Source organism: Papaver somniferum, chromosome 8 (genome assembly GCF_003573695.1).
Source record: "Papaver somniferum cultivar HN1 chromosome 8, ASM357369v1, whole genome shotgun sequence".
Taxonomy (NCBI): domain Eukaryota; kingdom Viridiplantae; phylum Streptophyta; class Magnoliopsida; order Ranunculales; family Papaveraceae; genus Papaver; species Papaver somniferum.
Window position 1 is genome coordinate 26,916,226 of NC_039365.1, and position 19,011 is coordinate 26,935,236.

At 37.2% G+C, this 19,011-nt stretch overlaps 1 long non-coding RNA gene and 1 pseudogene across 1 annotated transcript; one reads left to right on the top strand and one right to left on the bottom strand.

The window, feature by feature from the left end:
- Nucleotides 1-8,158: 8,158 nt before the first annotated feature.
- On the top strand, nt 8,159-16,376 carry LOC113305300 (annotated as a pseudogene).
- An 871-nt stretch (nt 16,377-17,247) lies between these two features.
- LOC113306924 lies at nt 17,248-18,725 on the bottom strand. Its single transcript, XR_003338902.1, has 3 exons — nt 18,575-18,725; nt 17,581-17,719; nt 17,248-17,500 (listed from the first exon to the last, which is right to left on the bottom strand). It is a non-coding gene; the product is annotated as an uncharacterized LOC113306924 (long non-coding RNA).
- Nucleotides 18,726-19,011: the final 286 nt, after the last annotated feature.

Here is a 19,011-nt window from a genome sequence, read left to right on the forward strand (position 1 = left end):
TTCGCTCCTAAGAAAGTTTTGTATTGCTGTTCTTATCATTCTTTATTTTTGTACAAGATTCTTGACTATTGTACAGAATTTTTCCATAGTTGCTTTAGATGTCCGGAAAATGTGATGCTTTGCTGTTTTTTTATTGTGTTTCAGTGGTAATCCCTTGTTGAATGGTTGCCCTAACTAATCCTTTGCTTATCACACTTCAAATGTGTGGGAAAATTGGGCGTTGGAAGGTTCTTTTCTTGAAGAGTGCAGGCTTGTCGAATGTAGAAACCTCACAGTTAGTTTTGTTTTTATAGTCCTGTAAAGGACATACCATAATTTGGTAGTTTAGCACTATCCCTCTGTTGCAATGCTTGAAATCAGCCTCTCCTTGATGGTATTTCAAAAGTGATTGTAGTTGTAGTGGTAAAAAGGGTCTTTTCAGACTTGTGAAGGAAACAATTTTCAAATTTAAATTAAACAAGCAAATAAATAATTCAAAGCTTTAGAGAAAAATACCAAGACTAGGATTCCACCATTGACCAAATAAATAGTAAACTCTAAATAATATTCATGCAATTCTATCTTTAAAAATAATTCTAATATTTGCCTCAAATATATTTTTGAAGTAATAGTTGTAATCAAAGAGTATAAAACATCAAAAGTTTTTAAAACCAAGCATGCTTCATCAAATTAATTCACAACTATTCAATAAAAACTATTATTTCAATTCCAATTCCATGCAAATAATCCAATAATAATATTGCAAATAAATAGTAAAATTAGAATTAGACCAATTAATGTGGAACAATGGCTTCCTCCGCCTTGGCTAATGGGTTTAGCACCTCATCCCGAAAACACACTCACAAGATGTATTCATGGCTAAATAAGTGTTTTTATTGATGAAAATAATTGATAATTGAAGTTTGTAACGCTGTAATAGTGTTACAGCGTCACTGTTACAAAAGGGTAAGTGCTGAAAATAATCGATACAACACAAGTGTTGTATAAAAACGACACAGAGAGTTCGCTGTTTGCACTTTTGAAGAACGACACTTCGGTACTGCTGTAATGAAGAACACGGATACTGCTGTTTAAGACTGTTAAAGAACGACTGACTCTGCGAGTCTGTTCTTCGTGTTCTTGAAGCTCTTCAATGGCAGCAGCAGCAGCAGCAACACTGTCTTATCTGTAATCGCTTCTCCTCGGCTCTCCTGGACTCTAAACTCTCTCCTCCAGGTTTCTAAAAACTTTCTTATGACTCGACCCAACCTTTTTATAACTCAACAGGGTCATCAAATCCCGATGAAATCTCCTCTTTTTCTTCTCTGCGTTTGAAACGGTAATCAGTTCTGTTTAGTTTTTTCACGTGCTGTTAGCTATATAATAGCTACCAAACTCTTCCCTATACTTGAATAGGACCATGTACATGTTAATCCAGCGTCAAAGTCCTCCAGAAATCTCTCAAAAATCTTCTAAACTCGAAACAGAACACGTCTCTCTGTTGAGACTTTGAAACCCTCTCTCGGCTATTCCAGCCCAATTGTCCGGGTCCAATTGATTGTACTGGGCTTGTAAGGTCTTCTACAGTCCATACAAACTGATTTCGTCCATTGAATCTCTTTGAAACTATCCGAAAATTCAAATCTAAAACCATGCAGACTGATGCCAAATTTTCCCGCCATTTTCCTTAATTTGAACTTTGAAGATGACATCCCCCTTATCCAGTTCCGGTCTCCCTTTAGCAGATGCCTGGAAATGGGTCATCCCTTAGTAATTAGGTTACCCCTTATCCAAAGTGAGAGTCCGTATAGTAATTTTTTCCCATGAGCGCAGAAACCACTTTTTATCCAATTTCGCCGCAAAAGTTTATTTCTCCAAAAATACCTACAGGGACATAAAAAGCCATAATAAATATAAAATCGAGCACTAATAATATATACAATTGAGATTATATAAGACACAAAAATGTGCCTATCAAATACCCCCAAACTTATTATTTGCTAGTCCTCAAGCAAATCAAATAGAAAATAAAATCCTAACTCACTTTCGCAGGCATCATCGATTGCATTTAGCGTATGCAATAAGCCTTTAAACCCTTAGGTGGCCCTAGTGGCCGAGTTATAGTCTCGGGAGGGCTTACCAGAGATATACCCACAAAACATGTACTCCAGACCTTAGCTATCTACGCCGAACCTTGGAAGGCACTAAAGAATCTCCTTGGTTGGCATACTTATTGACTACAGGAAGAAGTACCCTGATGCGAAATTCCAATTGTTGTACACGAGTTTGCACTCAAGCATACTAAAATTCATATAAAGTGACAGAGCTCTACTCAGATAGTTGCACTATGGACATCATATTCGGAGTCAAAACTAATCACATGGATAGATCAAGAAGATGGATATAGAAAAACATATGGTTTTGATGTTTACTAAGTGAACGGCGTTTCCCATATCTGTCTGAAGGCCTCCGCCAAAATGAACCTATCCTAATGGATTGAGATACTAGTCTGACTAATATCAACACACTGGCATATACAAGGGTACCAGTGGTCGATAACCTAACTCTAGGTCAACACAACTGGCATATACAAGGGTACCAGTGGTCGACTTTATTGAATTTATTCCTTTTGGTCAAATGGTCTGGTCTCAATTTTTTTTTTTTTTTTTTTTTTTTTTTTTTTTTTTTTTTTTTTTTTTTTTTTTTTCAATCACTCTAATTCACCCTAGCATTGGTAACAACTTGAATCGTGGCCCCACCTATCACTTAGAGAAACATAGTTTAAAATAAAAAAAAATAGAAGTGAAAAGGACTCAACGAGATATGGTGAAACTATCATGTTATTTCTAACACCTGAGCTCTGTGCTTTTATGAATAGACTCTTAGATGTTTCCATCTAATCAGATTGGTTCCTCAACTCCTACAACCAAAATGCTTCCATCCACTTAGGTTGGTTAGTGCATCCTAATAGCATAAATTTCTAGGCTCTGGAGTTTATTTATTGCAACTAAAAGCTAACAAAAAGTTTCTTCCCCACCCCCAAACTTAAATCTAACATTGTCCTCAATGTTTCGCATGAAAGAACAGTACCAAAATATAAGTAACATGAGGAAATAGTAAAGAGAGAGTTCGGAAAGATAGTACCTGAGTGAAGTGAAACCAAAAACTGAATACAAAAATACAACATACAAATCGCCTCGATGGTCAATCAAGGGTAAACAGGGTCCTCCAGAGGGACCTCCTCAACATCACCTGTAGGAAAAGGCTCTAAAAAGGGCTTCAATCGCTGACCGTTAACCTTCGAAGAACTACTACCATCCAGTGTCTCGATCTCAACAGCTCCATGAGGAAAAACAGTACGGACCACAAAAGGACCGGTCCACCGAGAGCGCAGTTTCCCGGGGAATAGATGCAAACGAGTGTCATACAGAAGAACTTTTTGACCTGGAGAAAATGACTTCCGTAATATGTTTCTATCATGCACAAGTTTCATTTTGTTCTTATACTCCTTCGCACTATCGTAAGCATCTATACGAATCTCGTCCAACTCATTGAGCTGGAGTTTCCTATGGGCTCCTGCCTTGTCAAGTGAAAAATTTAGCTGCTTAACAGCCCAATAAGCTCTGTGTTCTAACTCAACAGGTAAGTGACATGCCTTGCCATAAACAAGCCGATAAGGCGACATTCCAATGGGGGTCTTAAACGCAGTACGGTAAGCCCATAAGGCATCAGTAAGCCTAGACGACCAGTCTTTCCGATTAGGATTAACTGTTTTCTCTAATATACGTTTTATCTCCCTATTGGAAACCTCTACCTGACCACTAGTCTGTGGATGATACGGGGTAGCTACCTTATGTGTAATACCATATTTCTTCATCAGAAGCCTAAAAGTCCCATTACAAAAGTGCGACCCTCCATCACTAATTATAGCTCGCGGTGTACCAAAACGTGTAAGTATATTATTTTTCAAGAACTCAATCACAACCCTATGGTCATTGGTTTTACACGCAACCGCCTCAATCCACTTAGAGACATAGTCTACGGCGACAAGGATGTATAGGTTACCAAAAGAATTAGGAAACGGACCCATAAAGTCAATACCCCACACATCAAAGACCTCAACAATTAAAATAGGGTTCAAGGGCATCATGTTCCTACGGGAAATGGTTCCTAATTTCTGGCATCGTTCACAAGTAACGCAGTAACTGTGGGAGTCTTTAAACAACGAAGGCCAATAGAATCCACACTGCAATATCTTAGCAGCAGTTTTCTTAGCACTAAAGTGACCCCCACAAGCATGATCATGACAAAAGGAAATAATACTGGACTGGTCACTCTCAGGTATACATCTCCTAATAATCTGGTCTGGACAATACTTAAACAAATAAGGATCATCCCAAAAGAAGTGCTTAACCTCAGCTAAAAATCTAGAACGATCTTGTTTACCCCAATGTTGGGGCATTCGACCAGTAACAAGATAGTTCACTATATTCGCATACCAAGGTAATTGGGTAACAAAGAATAATTGTTCATCAGGAAAGCTATCCCTTATAGGAAGGGAATCATCTGGGGAACTAACAACTAGCCTAGACAAGTGATCTGCTACAACATTTTCGGCACCCTCTTTGTCTCTAATGTCTGGAGAAAACTCTTGCAACAAGAGAACCCACCTAATTAATCTAGGTTTAGTATCCTTCTTAGACAAAAGATATTTTAAAGCAGCATGATCAGTATATATGATGATCTTAGAACCTAAGAGATAGGGTCTAAACTTGTCTAAGGCAAACACAATGGCTAATAGTTCCTTCTCGGTAGTGGTATAGTTCAACTGGGAATCATTCAGAGTTTTGCTAGCATAGTAAATCACATGAAGTAACTTATTTTCTCTCTGACCTAGCACAACACCAATAGCATAATCGTAAGCATCACACATGATCTCAAAGGGTAAGTTCCAGTTGGGTGCCTGGACTATGGGGGCGGTAGTGAGTAATGACTTAAGCTTCTCAAAAGCCTCTAAACAAGTATCATCAAAGACAAACTTAACATATTTTGCAAGCAAATTGCAAAGAGGTCTAGACATCAAACTAAAATCCTTAATGAAACGACGATAAAAACCAGCATGCCCTAAGAATGACCTAATATCTCTTACGGTTTTTGGGACCGGTAAAGTTTTAATAAGGTCAACTTTGGCTCTATCCACCTCTATACCCTTTGAAGATACGATATGCCCTAGAACAATTCCTGAACGAACCATAAAGTGACATTTCTCCCAATTAAGCACTAAATTCTTTTCCTTACACCTAGTCAAAACTAATGACAAATGATGCAAGCACTCATCGAAAGACGAACCAAACACTGAAAAATCATCCATAAAGACCTCCAAAAACTGTTCTACCATGTCAGAAAATATGCTCATCATGCAACACTGAAAAGTCGCAGGGGCATTACATAGCCCGAAAGGCATGCGTCTATACGCAAAGGTACCAAAGGGACAGGTAAAAGTGGTTTTCTCCTGGTCTTTTGGGGCAATAACGATCTGATTATATCCAGAGTATCCATCTAAAAAGCAGTAGTGACTATGTCCAGCTAATGTTTCTAGCATCTTGTTGATGAAGGGAAGGGGAAAGTGGTCCTTCCTAGTGACCTTGTTCAATTTCCTATAGTCAATACAAACACGCCAACCCGTGGTCACTCGGGTCGGGATTAACTCATTATTATCATTCTGGATTACAGTGATACCATATTTCTTGGGAACAACCTGAACGGGGATGACCCACTTACTCTCTGAAATAGGGTAGATAATGCCTGCATCTAATAGTTTAAGAACCTCAGTTCGAACTACTTCTTTCATATTGGGGTTTAGTCGACGTTGCATCTCCCTAGAAGGTTTGGTGTCTTCCTCTAAATAGATCTGATGCATACAAACAGTAGGACTTATACCCTTAATGTCTTCTATGGTCCACCCTAAAGCTTCCTTGTTGTTTTGAAGGACGGTTACTAGCCTACAGTAGGACTTATACCCTTAATGTCTGCTATGGTCCACCCTATGGTCCAATTCCATGCAAATAATCCAATAATAATATTGCAAATAAATAGTAAAATTAGAATTATACCAATTAATGTGGAACAATGGCTTCCTCCGTCGCCTTGGCTAATGGGTTTAGCTCCTCATCCCGAAAACACACTCACAAGATGTATTCATGGCTAAATAAGTGTTTTTATTGATGAAAATAATTGATAGTTTGAAGTTTGTAACGCTGTAATAGTGTTACAGCGTCACTGTTACAAAAGGGTAAGTGCTGAAAATAATCGATACAACACAAGTGCTGTATAAAAACGACACAGAGAGTTCGCTGTTTGCACTGTTGAAGAACGACACTTCGGTACTGCTGTAATGAAGAACACGGATACTGCTGTTTAAGACTGTTAAAGAACGACTAACTCTGCGAGTCTGTTCTTCGTGTCCTTGAAGCTCTTCAATGGCAGCAGCAGCAGCAGCACTGTCTTCTCTGTAATCGCTTCTCCTCGGCTCTCCTGGACTCTAAACTCTCTCCTTCAGGTTTCTAAAAACTTTCTTATGACTCGACCCAACCTTTTTATAACTCAACAGGGTCATCAAATCCCGATGAAATCTCCTCTTTTTCTTCTCTGCGTTTGAAACGATAATCAGTTCTGTTTAGTTTTTTCACGTGCTGTTAGCTATATAATAGCTACCAAACTCTTCCCTAGACTTGAATAGGACCATGTACATGTTAATCCAGCGTCAAAGTCCTTCAGAAATCTCTCAAAAATCTTCTAAACTCGAAACAGAACACGTCTCCCTGTTGAGACTTTGAAACCCTCTCTCGACCATTCCAGCCCAATTGTCCGGGTCCAATTGATTGTACTGGGCTTGTAAGGTCTTCTACAGTCCATACAAACTGATTTTGTCCATTGAATCTCTTTGGAACTGCCCGAAAATTCAAATCTAAAACCATGCAAACTGATGCCAAATTTTCCCGCCATTTTCCTTAATTTGAACTTTGAAGATGACCTCCCCCTTATCCAGTTCCGGTCTCCCTTTAGCAGATGCCTGGAAATGGGTCACCCCTTAGTAATTAGGTTACCCCTTATCCAAAGTGAGAGTCTGTATAGTAATTTTTTCCCACGAGCGCAAAAACCACTTTTTAGCCAATTTCGCCGCAAAAGTTTATTTCTCCAAAAATACTTACAGGGACATAAAAATCCATAATAAATATAAAATCGAGCACTAATAATATATATAATTGAGATTATATAAGACACAAAAATGTGCCCATCACTCCTCTAGTCCTCTTTGTTTCAGTGGAACCCATTACCAAGATAATTGAATTTCACCAGAAAAAATTGTCGAAGAACTATGCTGGCATGCTGCTATTGTTAGCTTAATTTGGTTATATATGTTACTTGCACAAACTTCAAACATTTTGTAGATTTTGTTTGTTAAATATGAAAATGAAAATGAAAATGAATGCCGTTTTTTTTGGATAAGCTCTTGTTATTACTTATTAGAATGACATTACTAATTTGATATGTCCAGTTTAATCTTACAATGATGGCAAGGCCAACCATGTTATGCATATTTATATCTTTTCTTGGGGTAGCCGCTGTACTGATTATGATTCTTCGCTAGTACTTTGAGATTAATCTCACTCTGTTGTTTTCAGGAGCTGCTACAAATATATGTTAGAAACACTAGTCCACCCTTAAAAAGTGTCAAGACGAAACATGATATGCGATTTTGCTATTAGGACTTCGGATGGTCTTTTAATAGGTAATCTTTTTATTTATGTTTTACAGGTGCACAAAATTTTTTTAATTCCCCCTAGTCTTAAATTTTGGTTCCGCCACTGTCTTCTATATTGGTAAAAGAACATGCACGCACTTCAGTTGCCAATGATTGAACAAAGTCGCCTTATGTCTCCACATGGGCTTTCACCTGTATTCAGATAATGCAATTTAATTCCTTAGCAAAATGAAAGCTCACATCAAGTTAATCTGAAAAAGCCGAAACAAGAATGGAAATGAAGCAGGTAAAACATAAACTTATAGGTAATTGGAATGTTGATCTGTTCTCGATCTCCCCGATCATATTGCTCTGAGCTGCTTCTCAGTTCAAGCCGCTAGTACTTTTTTTTTCCATTCTGTCTACCATGTTAATATGGATTCCCTTCTTGCCGCAGAAGTAAACCTCGAGGTTAATGATCCCCAGAGAAAAGAGGAATCAGTTAAAGACGAGGTATATTCAAACCTTGAAGGTTACAGATCCTTACAAAAAGAGGGAGAACAGAAGAAGACCAGGTATAACCTGGAGGTTGTAGATCCTAAAAATAAGGAAATTAGTTTTGACCAGGATGAACCTGGAGTGTATTTTGTCCAGATACATAGTCAAAACGTATCCAGACGAAAACTGGACTGAATACAATTCCTCCACAACTTATAAATATAAGAGGAATTTCAACCAGAGAGGTATATAATCCTTCTCTCTCCATAAAAACCTGCTTAGAGCTCTTACACATTGAGGCATCGGAGTGTCTTTGCAGGTACCCCCACCCCCCTCTTCATTCATCAAGAATATTGAGAAAGCCAAGATCATTGGAGAGCTGAGCTGGAAATTCTTCATCATCAATGTAGCGCCCCCAAAGCTAGCAGCTGACTAATCCAAGAGATTAACTAAATAAAGAAGCACTACGAAACTAAAACATTTACTTAAACATTCGATTAAGAAATCAGTTATAAAAACTTAACCCAAAACTAGCCCCGCTCAGAAATATATATAAAAAAGACCTCTCAAATGATACATATACAATAATCATTTGGTTTACGAACAGAATATACAATATAATAAACATAACAAAAGTTAACCGACTGACGAAGCTTTCACTGCGCAACTCTGATCTGTCTCTGAAACGGAAAGTGGGAACGGGTGAGCACATCAACCCTAGAAGGGGTGCCCAGCAGGAATAACATTTAACTTTAAAGAAATCATGAGCAAGATTTGGAAAACAATTCATGTTTTCCCAAACATCAAAGTGACTAAGTCACTAGAAATGCACAAACAATGTATATGGACAAACTCCTTCTTCAAACAATATATATTAGTGATGCCAGGTTTTTCCACACCTACATAGCTATATTGATGCCGGGTTGTTCCACACCTAATAAGCATAAAATCTGAATTCATGTAGATATAAATGAAGGAGCGTATCCTATATACCACACGTGGAAATTCTCATTTCCTATAACAATTCATAATGACGATAAACATTACAAGTCCTTTCCATTTCATGGAAAGATTCAAAGAATCAACAGAACAATCATAATACAAACTAAACAACGCATGAAATTCACGAACTGACGATGCATGAGTTTGTTAAACATAAACTTCTGTAAAAGAAACAAACAATGGTTTCAAAAGAGTTAAAAGTATTCCCACCTCTTTTGATGACAAGCCACGCCTACCTTGAGATCCACGATCCACTAGTTCATCCTTGACTCGATCGTTGTTATAATATAGAATAAATGTTAATCACACAAGAAGTCTAAGAATCTAGCCAAAAAGGCTCACACAAGAATCACCTTTCTCTCTGGAAGTCGACGAAATTAGGGTTTTTCAAGGTTTCTAAGGAATATTCCGGCGGAAGCATGGTATAACCGGAGAGGCTCAGATTCGTTGTTCAGACGAAGTTTCCGACTTATAGTAGTCAACTTACCGCCAGGTTTCTATCTCGAAGTCACCTTTTTTTCTCGAAGTCGACGGAATTAGGGTTTTTCAAGGTTTCGGGAGAATATTCCAACGGAATCTTACTTGGAGAGGCTCAGTTTCGTCGTTCAGACGAAGTTTCCGACTTATAGTAGTCCACTTACCGCCAGGTTTCAATCTCGGAGTCACCTTTCTCTCTGGAAATCGACGAAATTAGGGTTTTTCAAGGTTTCTGAGGAATATTCTGGCGGAAGTATGGTATAACCGGAGAGGTTCAGATTCGTCGTTCAGACGAAGTTTCCGACTTATAATAGTCAACTTACCGCTAGGTTTCTATCCCGAAGTCACTTTTATTTCTCGAAGTCGACGAAATTAGGGTTTTTCAAGGTTTCGAGGGACTATCCCAACGGAATCTTACCAGGAGAGGCTCAGATTCGTCGTTCATACGAAGTTTCCGACTTATAGTAGTCCACTTACCGCCAGGTTTCGATCTCTGAGTCACCTTTCTCTCTCGAAGTTGACGGAATTAGGGTTTTTCAAGGTTTCAGAGGAATATTCCGGTGGAAACATGGTATAACTGGAGGGGCTCAGATTCGTCGTCCAGACGAAGTTTCTGACTTATAATAGTCCACTTACTGCCAGGTTTCGATCTCGAAGACAGGTTCATGTCTCGGAGCTGCTGTTCGCATACCTAGTTTGCGAAGACATCGAGTGGTTATGTTCTAGAATCGGTATTCTATGATTCTCATACTCATGAACTAAAACATTTATGATCTAATTAAGGAATATTCTGATGAAGTTTCCGACTTATCGTAGTCCACTTACCGCCCGATTTCGATCTCAGAGTCACTTTCTTTCTCGAAGTCGACGGAATTAGGGTTTTTCAAGGTTTTGAAGTTAGAACCCTCCCGAAGCTTGTTGCTGGTTCATAGTTTATATACCGTTATAGCATATTTGAAGTTCGAATCGACACTGAGCTTTATATTTATCGATTTCAATGATGTGTCATGCTAAGTTTGAAGTCTGAACCCTCCCGGAGCTTCTCGGTTCATAGTTAATTTGTATGTCGTTATACCACATTTGAAGTTCGAATCAACACCTAAGTTTCATATATATCGATTTCGGTGATGTATCCTTTTAAGTTTGAAGACATAACCCTCCCGGAGCTTTCTGGTTCATAGTTTGTATGCCATTATACCACATTTGAAGTTCGAATTGACACTGAGATTCATATTTATCGATTTCGTTGATGTATCATGCTAAGTTTGAAATCTGAACCCTCCCGGAGCTTCTTGGTTCATAGTTTTTATGCTTGAATCAGTGTGAACTAAAGCTACTTCATGACCTGTATGAATAGTCGAAATTACTTCGTGACCTATGTGACTAGTCGAAATTCAAACCGGAAGCTCAAAGAGAAAGCACAAAAGCACAAAGAGAAAGCACAAAGAAACACACCAATTATCGAACTCACTTCTTATTTTTCAGCTTCATTCTTATACATTTTTTGGATTTTTTTATATCAGAATGTCGATAACAATGTCCTAAATTTATTAATATTTTTTTTAGATTTTTTTTCGGGTCGAAGGTTAATAATAAACCGAATACACGAGTTCGTATTATCACAAATAGAAACACACATGCTTCTCAATCCGTATGTGCATCACAAATACAATCTCAATCGTAAGATTCTGTTCTCAATCCGTATGAGTGGATCAAAAGGACTATTGACCATCGATTAGGGGTAATAAAGATAAACGGTGATCAAATTGTTAACGTGGCTATAGTTTCAACCACATCTGTTTTTTCACCTCGTCCATAACGTAACAAGTTGGAGAAAAAGCAATATCCCAAATTTCCCCCTTCTCTTTTCTTCTCCCGCTCCAAAAATTCACCAAATTTCTTCTCCCGCTTCAATTTTTGAATGGTTTCAAAAATTCACGAACATGGGGTTAGTCGTGGGAGAGTTCGAGAGATTTTAATGTATTTAGGTTTTCTCCTGTTAGTCCTGAGGGAGTTTGAGGGAGTCTCTCCAAATCTCCGTTATTCGTGGGGGAGTTTAGAGGAGTCTCCTAAACTCTCTAGAAAACACCTGTTAGTCGCTGGGGAGTTTAAAAAAAGCTCTTGAACTCCTTGTTAGTCATAAAACCCTACAATACTAGGGAGTTGGTTTCTTTGTGGAGTTCGAAGGAGTTTTTAGTGTATTTTGGTCTCACAACAAATCTCTCAAAAGAGTAGAGATTTGGGAAGGAGTTTGGTGCGTAGAAAACCATAGGAGAAAGAAGAGGAAACGTTTTTTTCCAGGTATGTTTTTTTTCTTCTTTGATCTCAATGATTGTTTATAATAGTTTGATTTGTGTACTATTTTGATTGTTTTTCATATCTTTGATCTCCATGATTGTTTATTTTGATTGTGTGTATAGTTTTTTTTTGTGGGTACTCTCTCTCTGTCAAAACCCTAATTTGTGGTTCAAAAGATCTTGATAAGAAATTGCATGATTTGATTATAATGATATCTTTAAATTCAACCGTTGGAATATGATGAAATTTGAGTATGTCGTAGTTTACCTTGTTATAGAAGTACAATAAAATTTTCACGCGGATCAGGTCACGTTTGCTACTGCAAAGCTTGCACAATATATGACTATGGTCTACTGAGTTTAAATCCCGAATAGGGGACTGATTCCTATTTATCTCATTCTCCGCTTATCGGACAAAGCAGAAATTTTAGTATGATGTTTGTATATATGAAGGTTACCTACTGTAGAAATTTCATGAAGTTCTGATCACTTTAGGTACACCAAAGTGTGAGAAATCCGGAACTGAATTCTGTATGCACGTATTGAAAGTAGTCGGGTTCTGAGTAATGTATCTTTTTAATGAACCGTTGGAATGCTATGATTTTTGAGTGTGTTGTGGAATATTGAGTTGTAAGTGTACCATAAAAATTTAAATAGGATCAGGTAAGTATTAGTACTGCAAAGATTGGACAATCTTAAACTGTGTTTCGGTGAAACAGAATTCCTTTACAGCTATCTACATAATTTGTTATGTCATCATGCATTAATTGGCTTGCTACTTTGCATGGGTGTCATTGAGAATCACTATCACTTGTTAAGTCATCTTATTTAGACACATACTTCTCTTCTATTCTATATGCCAAAGTTCAATACAATGGCGTACTTCATTCCGTATTGGCGTGTTTTAGCCAATTCATACGGTGCTTTTGTTGCAAGGAGTTGCTAAGTGATTTTCTTTGATTAACAATTTGGCTAAGTAGCTCTGCGTGTTAGTACTGTGTAATCTAGTATCACATTTTTTTATCATGTTTACATTAGACTGTTTGGTGTTATTACTATCCTTGCTTTGTTAAGTTCTAGTATTAGTCTAAGTACTAATGTAGCTAACATGTCACACCATAGAATGAAAAAATCCAGCCAACCTGCTGAAAACAACAAGAAGAAAAAGAATGTTAGGAAGAATAAGAATACGGAACCGGAAACGGAAGTGACTACGAATTACAAACAATGGACAACTCGAGAGACCGAGAAATTATTGGAACTGTTGGTAGAAGCTACACTTGAGAAGAAGAAAGACACTAGTGGATATTTTACTAAGAGAATAGTGGAAGAGGAGATACTTCCAAAACTTAACCAAGCATGTGGTTGTGACAAATCTTTTGAGAACTATAAAGGGAAACATAGATGGCTGAAGACTAGATTTGGTCAATACCAGGATTTGTTTATATCTTGTACTTCTAGATTCGGTTGGAGAAAGAGTATAGCGGATGATATGTGGGAAAATGTTCGTGAACAAAGGGAGTTAGAATTGTATGGAGACCGTTAAATTGAAGGGAAAAAAAATTATCTCGTTGCACAAAATAACATACTATTGATATAGAGATATGATCATTTTCATTTATTTTTTTCTTTTTGATTAAAGATCAATGTTATTTGCAAATAAGAGTTTATTGTTTCTTAAAAGAGAATGAGTTATGAGTGAACTCTCTCAAACTCCCTCTAATAAACTCTCTCAAACTCCCTACACTCCCCCAAACTCCCTTAACTCAAAAACACAAAACTCTCTTAAACCCCCTACACTCTCTCAAACTCTCTCAAAATCCCTGAGATTTAAAATACACTCAACTCCCCCGAAGTCACTCGAGGAGGACTAACCCCCTGGAAATTTCCCTCCCTCTCTTTTATCTTTTCTATATAATCTGGTCTCCAAACCAGATTCTATTTTTTTCTGGAAACTTAGGGTTTGTTTAAGAAGGTCTATTTTTCACATCTGTTGCTCACAGTCGCTGCATCTCTTAATCTGCCCAGTTTCAGTTTCATATTAATTTCGAATATCAGTTTCAGTGTTTCATATTGTCAATTACTGGTACTAGGATGTCATGAAAAATGGTTTTGGGTTTTGATTTTAGGGTTTTATATTAAGATTTTGGTACTGATTTTTCTCTAATTCTCCTTTTTTCAGGGTTAGTTTGGAAGTCCATTTGGAGGAGTCGCTGTGTTCCAAGGTTTGTGAATCTACCTCTGAATCTCTTGCTAGTTTTTGATTTTGTGATTTTGTGATTTTTGAATTTTTTCTTTTTTTTTTAATAAAACTTGTTTTGTGTGTGATTTTCACTAGGATATTTGAATCTACGTGTTTTGTGAGTAATTTTTGAGGATAAAAATGTTTCTGGGTTCATCCATCTTAGTTGAATCTCTGAAACTACTGATTACTTCGTGATTTCTGAATCAAATGCTTAAGGTTTCTCTACTCTGTGTACTGATTTTTGATTTTGTTTAGATTAATGGATAGAAATGGTTCTGAGGTTGTTTTTTCATGATAGAAACTTTGGGGTTTTGTTAGATTTGTTCGTGATCTAAGTTTAATGTTTGTTTTTAGAGATTTGGATTACCCCCTTTCAGTGTTTTTGAGTTTAGGGGTTTTTGAACTTTTCTAATTTTCTCAGCTTTGTTACTGGAAATGGTATTAGGGTTCCTTAATTTGGCTAATGGATTCTGGGTTTAGCTTAGATTTGGTTATAATCTGTTGAAAGAAACCTTCTTAGATTTTAAATGTTTCAGTTTTTCTGTGATTATGGGTGTTTGGGATTAATGATTTTGTTGGGTTTGATAGGTGCCTACAAGTACGTTTTTGAGTTATGGAGGAAGAAACAATCCGATCTGATGAGGTTTTTGCAGAGGGTGAGGTGCTCGGAGTATCGCCAACATCCTTCCATTCGTCCTATTCGTCCTGACAAGGCTAGACGTTTGGGATACAAGGCCAAGCAGGTAAACAGAAGTCTTAAATCTTAGCTTTATTTGCTCTTTTAGTGCATTTGATGTGTTTAGTTAAGTGTAATTATATGAAATGATTCAAGTAATGACGGTGTAGCTAATTGATGATACTGGTTTGATCTTGGTCTTAACTCTTAAGTTAGAGTTGGCTGTTCTGGAATCGGTCATTTGTTGAATACATTGTGTGGATTATATATGATTTTAATGAAGTTGTACATGGATAATTGTCCCCATTCTCTGTATTTCTACAATGTTTGAATGGTTTAGAATGGCTGTAGACTCCAGAATTTTTTAAAATGTTTCAGGCAATGATAATTTATTTTATAATCAATCAAGCATGGTGTTGAATATGGAAAAAGAAAGTGTCTCTACTAACAATCATGCTGGATGTTCTACAATAATGTGCTTTTGGCAATCACAAATTCTTTTAATGTTTCATAAGTATGTGTTTTACTGTAAGTTAGCATTGTTGGTGCAAGTTCTTTAGTTTTCTTATCCATGTTCTTGGGGGCCTATTTATATGCAGACATTGTTGCTTCGTTATTTTTGTGTATAAGCATTTCTTAGTAGTCAGAATCATATGTTACTTGCTCTTCCAGTTCATCATCCTTTGTATTTATTGTTTGATTTTTCTCTTTGCAGGGCTATGTCATTTACCGTGTACGTGTCAGACGTGGTGGTTGCAAGAGGCCGGTTCCAAAGGGTATTGTGTATGGTAAGCCAAAGAACCAGGGTATTACCCAACTCAAATTCCAGAGGAACAAGAGGTGAGTTGCTGAGGAACGTGCTGGACGTAAATTGGGTGGTCTCAAAGTTCTCAACTCTTACTGGATCAATGAGGTTTCTTCTACGTGTAATAATTTGTCTGCTTCATTTCTGTTCCTTTGCAGCTATGTTATACTCTTCGGAATTCTTTAACTTAGTTTAATCGTTTCTGCAAAGCAGGACTCTACCTACAAATACTTCAAGATCATTCTTATGGATGCTGCACACAATGCTATCGGTAATGACCCAAGAATCAACTGGATTTGCAACCCTGTTCACAAGCATAGGGAACTTCGTGGTCTCACCTCAGCTGGAAAGAAATACAGAGGTCTGAGAGGCAGTGGACATTTGAACACCAAGGCAAGACCATCACGAAGGGCAACCTGGAAGAGAAACAACACTGTCTCTCTCCGTCGTTGCCACTAGATTTAAGTTGCTATATTATCTTGTTTTGGAATCTAGGAGCTTAGTTGCCATCTTAATATGCAAATTATGAATACTCTAGTACAATTTTGTGGTTTTATAGATTTCTGTTGCGACTTGATGCTTAAATACCTCAGTTTTGAGGTGAAATTTGGTACTATCTTTTTATTTAAGAAAATATTTTGGGTCCATGGTTATTATAGAATGATTTCGAGCGCCATTACCAGTCTTTCAATTGTCGCTCCATCAAATGTTAATGGTATGTTTGCAGAGTAACTCTGCATCCAAAAGATGAGTTATGCCCTTATTTGTGAAAAATTTCTGCCATTCCCTGTAATAGTATCCTGTTGTGAAGTTAGTGATGTCTTCAATTCAATTCTATCTTGCCATATATCTGAACTTCAAGTCTGACAATTACGGTTCTTGCATACCATGGTTTTAGGCATTTGAATGAGATGGTAGCATTCTCTTCGACTGTAAGAGTCTTGCAGCCATCATTTAAGAGTTTTGCAACCATCACTCAGTGGACAATAACAACTCTGTTAAATTTTAACTGTATTCGACCCATGACTGGTTGGTAAATAACATTAATTTGCAATTGAAGCTTTTGGAAAAAGAAAGTACATTGAAACTAGGGGTGCACATACCCTACCCATATCCGCGAACTCTACCCTACTCGTCAGTTTTTTAACCGTATCTTACCCTATCCACTATTTGGCGGGTAAGGTGGCGGGTAAAGATTTTCTTAACCACCAGTAAACGGGTAGGGTGGCGGGTATAGGCCATATCCTACCCACCCTACCTAGGAGTGCACATATCCTACCCATACCCGCCAACCCTACCCTACCCGCCAGTTTTTTAATCGTATCCTACCCTATCCATTATTTGGCGGGTAGGATGGCGGGTAAAGATTTTCTTAACCGCCAGTAAACGGGTAGGATGACGGGTATAGACCATATCCTACCCACCCTACCCGTTGTGCAGCCCTAATTGAAACCGATTTCATTCATCACTTGGCCCAAAAGAAATTACATGGAACCGATTTCATTCATCGATTCCACCGCCCGTTGAAAGAAACTTGGCAAAACCTTTCGGAATGTATACATCATGAACAAAATATCCACAGATACATGTACAAAAAACAGGGGCCAAAATGACTCTAGGACACTCCTGGAGAAAACGGACAACAAAATTCCACAGATACTTGTACAGAAAACAGGGCCCAAGACGACCCTAGGACACTCCTGAGGAAAACAGCCGTCCAAAAAATATTTACAGGTCTGAGAACCCAACACCGTCCATACTTCTAGTCAGATGATAACTGCACCATAGATGAACGTGTTATTATACATATGATATACGCTAAAGTTATAAACAAAGCAGCTTCGACACTATTTTTACCTGTATGGAATGTCTCTTGAACAACAGTATAGCAAATTCGCGACGATATCGATGAAGATAATCCTTTTTAAAACGTGACAGAGGAATCCTCCTGATCAGATACTGAACAAATTTTAAAGAATATACTCCACACGAGTACCTTCAATATGCATAAATGGATAATACATCAGAAACTTATTTCATTTTCAAATTAATTTGCAAACAGTGGACATTCTCTTAGTATTCCAAGTCGTTTCTATTACTACTTAAGATACATACTATATCAAGAGTATTTTTCAACAGTTTCATCTCTTCTTTTTTCTTTCCGAACAAGATTCTAGGCACCATTTGACATGTTTTTACCTTGAACTTATGCAGTGTAAACTTACATTTCTTTATCTTTTGTTGTTTCATTCCTTAAGAATTAGTTTCAGACACATGGTTCTAGGCATCTAGCACATCAAAAGTGAACATTTATCATTAAAAAAAACACCTGATGAGTTCACGATTTTTTGGATACAACGTACATATTCAAATATGCTAAAAAATTATTATCTCTCATGAAGACAAGTTATTCTAAAACCTTACATAAACAAAACCTACTTGACAAAAACTCTTTAAAATCCAAAAAACTGAACTCAGATTTAAGGCACATAACATCGAACAGTAAATGAACAATAATGTTTTCTTTTCTTCTAAGAGATACAATCATAATTGATGAAGAGAAGAAGTCATAAAACGGGACAGAAGATATACAAATTCCAAAGACAGAAAAAAACACAAAAGCAAGACAATTGGGAGCAGAGAAGATCAATTATAGTTTTAGTTCTTACTTTTTCTAACCTAATCAAGTAAATTAGGAAAACCTTAGATAAAAAATTTCTAACCTAAAATTGGGTTTTACATTATGATTGAAAAATAATTTGGTTTCAATCATTTCTTTCAATCTTTCAATCATCTCTTGTTAATCGTTGAATAAAAAATAATGATTGAAAACCCTAGATAGAAAATTTACCTGATTTTAATTGCAGTAGTCTGAACATGCAGGGCTTTTTTTTCAACTCTAAGCAATATCAAACATTGTTAACGAACACCCATGGAAATTCTCAGACTTTCAGGTGACGAAGGAGTAAGAGAGATAGAGTCACAGACGAGGGGGAAGATGAAGAAAGAGTGAGTGAGGAAGAAGATGTGTTCTCGGTAATAACGAGTTTATACCTTTGTGTACCCATTATCAAAAGTATGGCAGTATTGTAAATACATAATAAAAATTGTCTTATTTATAATAGAAACGCTGTTCAGAACATTTTTGGTAATTCCAAATATTTTTGGGAATAACCAAATAAAAGTAGACATTTGCGGAAATTTCCTCTCTTTTCACATCAAATGTTCTAACTGAATGCTTGGAGAAGCCTATAACTGTGAGCACAGATGGTTTATTTTAAACCAATC